Raw genomic sequence first — 8,017 nt, 5'->3', positions numbered from 1 at the left:
AGTGCCATTAGTTTTAGAAAAATTATAAACTCTCTGTTAATGCCATTAGTTTTCAAATTTAAGTAGTTAAAATTTGAATTCTTTAAAATTTGTGTGAATCACTAGTTTGTGATTAACTTTACTATAAAAATAGTTTTTTTCCAGTTTTTTGTTTTGTTTTTTGCATTATTTATTTTCTTTTGTTTTTTGCTTTATTTTTAATTCTTTTTGCTTTTAGGTCAGAAAAAATATAAACTTTCTGTGAGTGCCATTAGTTTTAGAAAAAATTATAAACTTTCTGTTAGTGCCATTAGTTTTCAAATTTGAATAGTTAAAATTTGAATAATGGTATTATGAGGGCCGAAACATAAGACATGAAAGCATTTCAAATGAACTCTGAAAAGGTTGAAAGTTGGCATGGTATCGTAATTTCACCCATATAGCATGTGCATGTACAAAACGGACAATGGTATCATACTCATCTGTTACAAAGTTGGCATGGTATCATCATAATAGTTGCGGGAGAAAGTCTTCACTTTTTCTTCACTTGTGTCATTTGCTTATTGCGCCATAACCATGGATAATCTTCATCGTTTATCAGGATGCTTGGGACAGCCTTGACTTTGAAGGAAGGAATTTCATGAAACTTTTCATAATCTTCAGACATGTCTTCTTGCCCTCCACTCCCACGATGTCCCTTTTTCCTGAAAGAACTATGTGGCGCTTTGGCTCATCGTATGATGTATTCGCTTCCTTATATTTTCTTTTTCTCGGTTTGGTAGACATGTCCTTCACATAGATAACCTGTGCCACATCATTGGCTAGGACGAACGGTTCGTCTGCATACGCAAGATTGTTGAGATCCACTGTTGTCATTCCGTACTGTGGGTCTACCTGTACCCCGCCTCCTGACAGATTGACCCATTTGCACTTAAACAAAGGGACCTTAAAATCATGTCAGTAGTCAAGTTCCCATATGTCCACTATGTAACCATAATATGTATCCTTTCCCGTCTTGGTTGCTGCATCAAAGCGGACACCGCTGTTTTGATTGGTGCTCTGTTGATCTTGGGCGATCGCGTAAAATGTATTCCCATGTATCTCGTATCCTTTGTAAGTCAATACAGTCAACAAGTACAGCTCATCACAAACAGTGTTGTCACCTCTGAGACGTGTTTCCAACCAACTGCTAAAAGTCCTGATGTGTTCACATGTAATCCAGTCGTCGCACTGCTCCGGGTGTTTGGAGCACAGACTGTTCTTGTGTTCATCGACATACAGGGTCACCAAGGTAGAGTACTGTAGAACTGTGTAGTGTGCTTGAGACCAAGAATATCCGCCCCTGCATATTATTGAGGCCCCTCCTAGCATGCCTTTTCCAGTCAGTCTCCCCTCATACCGCGATTTAGGGAGACCTATCTTCTTAAGGCCAGGAATGAAGTCAACACAAAACCCAATGACATCCTCTGTTTGATGGCCCATGGAGATGCTTCCTTCTGGCCTAGCGTGGTTACGGACATATTTCTTTAGGACTCCCATGAACCTCTCAAAGGGGAACATATTGTGTAGAAATACGGGCCCCAGAATGACAATCTCGTCGACTAGATGAACTAGGATGTGCGTCATGATATTGAAGAAGGATGATGGGAACACCAGCTCGAAACTGACAAGACATTGCGCCACATCACTCCTTAGCCTTGGTACGATTTCTGGACCGATCACCTTCTGAGAGATTGCATTGAGGAATGCACATAGCTTCACAATGGCTAATCGGACGTTTTCCGGTAGAAGCCCCCTCAATGCAACCGGAAGCAATCGCGTCAAAATCACGTGGCAGTCATGAGACTTTAGGTTCTGGAACTTTTTCTCTGGCATATTTATTATTCCCTTTATATTCGACGAGAAGCCAGTCGTGACCTTCATACTGAGCAGGCATTCAAAGAAGATTTATTTCTCTTCTTTCGTAAGAGCGTAGCTGGCAGGACCTTTATACTGCTTCGGAGGCATGCCGTCTTTTTCGTGCAAATGTTGCAGGTCCTCCGGTGCCTCAGGTGTATCTTTTGTCTTCCCATACATGCCCAAGAAGGTTCACGCAAAGGTTCTTCATCACGTGCATCACGTCGATTGAAGAGCGGACCTCTAGGTCTTTCCAGTAGGGTAGGTCCCAAAATATAGATTTCTTCTTCCACATGGGTGCGTGTCCCTCAGCGTCATTCGGAACAGCTAGTCCGCCGGGACCATTTCCAAAGATTACATGTAAATCATTGACCATAGCAAGTACGTGATCACCGATACGCATGGCGGGCTTCTTCCGGTGATCTGCCTCGCCTTTGAAATGCTTGCCTTTCTTTTGACATTGATGGTTGGTCGGAAGAAATCGACAATGGCCCAGGTACACATTCTTCCTGCATTTGTCCAGGTATATACTTTCAGTTTCTTCTAACTAGTGCGTGCATGCGTGGTATCCCTTGTTTGTCTGTCCTGAAAGGTTACTGAGAGCGGGCCAATCGTTGATGGTTACAAACAGCAACGCGTGCAGGTTAAATTCCTCCTGTTTGTGCTCATCCCACGTACATACACCGTTTCCATTCCAGAGCTGTAAAAGTTCTTCAACTAATGGCCTTAGGAACACATCAATGTCGTTGCCGGGTTTCTTAGGGCCTTGGATGAGAATTGGCATCATAATGAACTTCTGCTTCATGCACATCCAAGGAGGAAGGTTATACATACATAGAGTAACGGGCCAGGTCCTGTGATTGCTGCTCTACTCCCCGAAAGGATTAATGCCATCCGCGCTTAAACCAAACCATGCGTTCCTTGGGTCACTTGCAAACTCAGGCCAGTACTTTCTCTCAATTTTTCTCCACTGCGACCCGTCAGCGGGTGCTCTCAACTTCCCGTCTTTCTTACGGTCCTCACTGTGCCATCGCATAAACTTGGCATGCTCTTTGTTTCTGAACAGTCGTTTCAACCGTGGTATTATAGGAGCATACCACATCACCTTCGCAGGAACCCTCTTCCTGCGGGGCTCGCCCTCAACATCACCAGGGTCATCTCATCTGATCTTATACCGCAATGCACCACATACCGGGCGTGCGTTCAAATCCTTGTACGCACCGCGGTAGAGGATGCAGTCATTAGGGCATGCATGTATCTTCTGCACCTCCAATCCTAGAGGGCATACGACCTTCTTTGCTGCGTATGTACTGTTGGGCAATTCGTTATCCTTTGGTAGGTTCTTCTTCAATATTTTCAGTAGCTTCTCAAATCCTTTGTCAGGCACATCATTCTCAGCCTTCCACTGCAGCAACTCCAGTACGGTGCCGAGCTTTGTGTTGCCATCTTCGCAATTGGGGTACAGCCCTTTTTTGTGATCCTCTAACATGCGATCGAACTTCAGCTTCTCCTTTTGACTTCCGCATTGCATCCTTGCATCGACAATGACCCGGCGGAGATCATCATCATCGGGCACATCGTCTGGTTCCTCATGATCTTCAACAGCTTCCCCCGTTGCAGCATCATTGGGCACATCGTCTGGTTCTTCTTGATCTTCAGCAGCTTCCCCTGTTGCAGCATCATCGTATTCAGGGGGCACATAGTTGTCATCGTCCTCTTCTTCTTCACTGTCTTCCATCATAACCCCTATTTCTCTGTGCCTCGTCCAAACATTATAGTATGACATGAAACCATTGTAAAGCAGGTGGGTGTGAAGGATTTTCCGGTTAGAGTAAGACTTCGTATTCCCACATTTAGGGCATGGACAACACATAAAACCATTCTGCCTGTTTGCCTCAGCCACTTCGAGAAAATCATGCACGCCCTTAATGTACTCGGAGGTGTGTCTGTCACCGTACATCCATTGCCGGTTCATCTACGTGCATTATATATAATTAAGTGTGTCAAAAACCATTACAGAACATCATGAATAGATAATTAAGTCACCAAATTAATAGAAGTTCATCATCACATTAAAACCATAGTACATACATAGTTCTCATCTAACAACATATAGCTCTCCAGAGCATCTAATTAATTAAACCATACAATGAAACTATGTAAAGCATTTCAATGCGAAAACAAATGCAATCATAATCGCAACCAAGGTAACAATTGATCCAATGGCATAATGATACCAAGCCTCCGTATGAATGGCATATTTTCTAATCTTTCTCATCTTCAACCGCATTGCATCCATCTTGATCTTGTGATCATCGACGACATCCGCAACATGCAACTCCAATATCATCTTCTCCTCCTCAATTTTTTTAATTTTTTCCTTCAAGTAATTGTTTTCTTCTTCAACTAAATTTAACCTCTCGACAATAGGGTCGGTTGGAATTTCCGATTCAACTACTTCCTAGATAAATAAAATATATGTCACGTTGGTCAGCATAATTGTCATAAACAATAAATGAACCAAATAGCTATAAAAAGATAATATATACCACATCCGAGTCATAACCAGGACGAGGGCCGATGGGGGCGGATACCAAAACCACCGCACTATATAATAACAAGCAATAATAAAAGTAAGAGAATTAGACAAGTATCTATCTAAAGTAAGAATTTTTTCTTTTAGAAAGAAGATAAGAACAAGAGGCTCACCATGGTGGTGCCGGCGACGAGATCGATGTGGGCGATCGACGGCGGTGAAGACGGGAGTGGGACGTGACGGGCCACTAAACCTAGACAAATCTCGAGGAAAATGGAGCTTTGAGGTCGAGCTTCGAGAGGAGAAAGCTTAACTAGTGTGGCTCGGGCATTTCATCGAACACCTCATGTGCATAAGAGGTGAGCTAGAGCACCACAAAGCCCTCCCCTTGCCGGCCAGAGAAAAACAGAGCACTGGGGTGCTCTGCTCGTGGGCGAGGGGTATATATAGGCACCTCATTGGTCCCGGTTCATGGCATGAACCGGGACTAAAGGGAAGCCAGTGGTCCTGGTTCAAGCCACCAACCGGGACCAATGGTGGTGGGCCAGGAGCGAGGCCCATTGGTCCTGGTTCATCCCACCAACCGGGACCAAAGGGGCATGATGAACCGGGACCAATGCCCCCACGAGGCCCGGCAGGCCCCTGGCCTCACGAACCAGGACCAATGCCCCCATGGGTCCCGGTTCTAGACTGAACCGGGACTAATGGGCTGACCCGGCCTGAACCAAAGCCCTCTTTTCTACTAGTGCCCCCTCACCACCGACGACCGAGGTCGCCGGCGGAGGGGAGCCGCCAGAGAGCGGCATTGGAAGATCGGCTTCCCCCGGCGGCGGCTAGGTTTCCAGCCGTCAGGGACGTGGTAGCTAATATGGTCTATGTTGGAAAGTTAACTCAGGTATATATAACACGTGTGTTAAAAAAGGTATATATAATACGTAGAAGAAAAAGGAGCACACGTCAAAAAAGGAGGAGCATGATGCAAAAGAAAACGGAAAAACTAACGCCCACACGTGTGGGCGTTTGCACATCGCCCACACGCCTCCATCATCACTTATTTGCCACGTATAAACAGATGACATCAGTAGAAATCTTTTCGGTTTTCGGCTTAAAAATATTTTCTTTCGTAATTAAAAAAGCAAATTAAAAATCCGTTTTCACCATTAAATCCGTCTCGATGAGATCTTCAAAACTAGACCCCATGTTGATATGTTTCGGTGAAATTATTTTTGTCCAAAAGTTACCATGATGTTTACACTGTAGTTGCCATAGTGCTTAAACTAAAGTTTCCATGTGGCAATTTTAGTTTATAGATCATGGCAATTTTATTTTTTTGATGATGGCAATTCCAGTAGTTTGACCATGAAAGTATTCTTTGTATGAACCATGGCAATTTTAAATGCATGTATCATGGCAATTTTAGTTTATGGTGCATGAAAAGTCTAGTTTCTTAATTCCCCGTTTTATAATAGGCCAAAATTTATTTTTAAATGTAGAAGAAAATAGCTGAAACATATCATGGCAACTTCAGTGTAAACATCATGGCAATTCATGTGTAATAGACACGGCAACTTTTAACCAATTTTTTTTCATTGAAATATATTGATATGAGATCTAGCTTCGAAGATCTCGTCGCGAGGGATTTAATGGTGAAAACGGATGTTCAATCGGATTTTTCATTTAAGAGATAAAACATTTTTAAAACAGAAAATCCAAAAAGATTTCCACATGCGTGCATGCGGTGACATGGCGTAGTCTGTGTGTTATAGAGCGTGTGGGCGGTTTTGACTCCCACCACACGTGTGGGCGTTAGTGTTCTCCAAAGAAAAAGGAGGAGCAACCCTTCATAATTTTCCCTAGTTCTTGCTGATGGATCCCCAAGGCCAAGGGTAAGATTCCCGTTCCTCTCCCTCGTCATTCCTTTGTGCGTAATATGCTATATCGATCAGGGACACTGATACGTCTCCAACATATTTATAATTTTTGATTGATCCATGCTATATTATCTTCTATTTTGGAAATTATTAGGCTTTATTATTCACTTTTATATTATTTTTGGGACTAACCTATTAACCAGAGGCCCAGCCCAGAATTGCTGTTTTTTGCCTATTTCAGAGTTTCACAGAAAAAGAATATCAGACGGAGTCCAAACAGAATGAAACCTTCGGGAACATGATTTTTGGAATGAACACGATCTAGGAGACTTGGACCCTATGTCAAGGAAGCTTCCAGGAAGCCACGAGGTAGGGGGCGCGCCTACCCCCTGGGCACGCCCTCCACCCTCGTGGGTCCCACATTGCTCCATCGACGTACTCCTTCCTCCTATATATACCTACGTACCCCCAAACGATCAGATACGGAGCCAAAAACCTAATTCCACCGCTGCAACCTTCTGTACCCACGAGATGCCATCTTGGGGCCTGGTTCGGAGCTCCGCCGGAGGGGGCATCAATCACGGAGGGCTTCTACATCAACACCATAGCCTCTCCGATGAAGTGTGAGTAGTTTACCTCAGACCTTAGGGTCCATAGTTATTAGCTAGATTGATTCTTCTCTCTTTTTGGATCTCAATACAATGTTCTCCCCCTCTCTCGTGGAGATCTATTCGATGTAATCTTCTTTTGTGGTGTGTTTGTTGAGACCGATGAATTGTGGGTTTATGATCAAGTTTATCTATGAACAATATTTGAATCTTCTGAATTCTTTTATGTATGATTGGTTATCTTTGCAAGTCTCTTCGAATTATCAGTTTGGTTTGGCCTACTAGATTGATCTTTCTTGCAATGGGAGAAGTGCTTAGCTTTGGGTTCAATCTTGCGGTGTCCTTTCCCAGTGACAGTAGGGGCAGCAAGGCATGTATTGTATTGTTGCCATCGATGTAGTTTTTATCATATTGCATGAATTTATCCCTCTACATCATGTCATCTTGCTTAAAGCGTTACTAGGTTCTTATGAACTTAATACTCTAGATGCATGCTGGATAGCGGTCGATGTGTGGAGTAATAGTAGTAGATGCAGGCAGGAGTCGGTCTACTTGTCTCGGAAGTGATGCCTATATACATGATCATACCTAGATATTCTCATAACTATGCTCAATTTTGTCAATTGCTCAACAGTAATTTGTTCACCCACTGTAAAATACTTATGCTCTTGAGAGAAGCCACTAGTGAAACCTATGGCCATTGGGTCTATTTCCATCATATTAATCTTCCAACACGTAGTTATTTCCGTTGCTTTTATTTTACTTTGCATCTTTATCATAAAAATACCAAAAATATTATCTTATCATATCTATCAGATCTCACTCTCATAAGTGACCGTGTAGGGATTGACAACCCCTTATCACGTTGGTTGCGAGGATTTATTTGATTGTGTAGGTTCGAGGGACTCGCGCGTAGCCTCCTACTGTATTGATACCTTGGTTCTCAAAAACTGAGGGAAATACATACACTACTTTGCTGCATCACCCTTTCCTCTTCAAGGGAAAACCAACGCAGTGCTCAAGAGGTAGCAAGAAGGATTTCTGGCGCCGTTGCCGGGGAGGTCTACGCAAAAGTCAACATACCAAGTACCCATCACAAACCCTTATCTCCCGCATCACATTATTTG

This window comes from Triticum aestivum, chromosome 6A (genome assembly GCF_018294505.1).
Source record: "Triticum aestivum cultivar Chinese Spring chromosome 6A, IWGSC CS RefSeq v2.1, whole genome shotgun sequence".
Lineage (NCBI taxonomy): Eukaryota > Viridiplantae > Streptophyta > Magnoliopsida > Poales > Poaceae > Triticum > Triticum aestivum.
Note: the sequence above shows the minus strand (reverse complement) of the source record.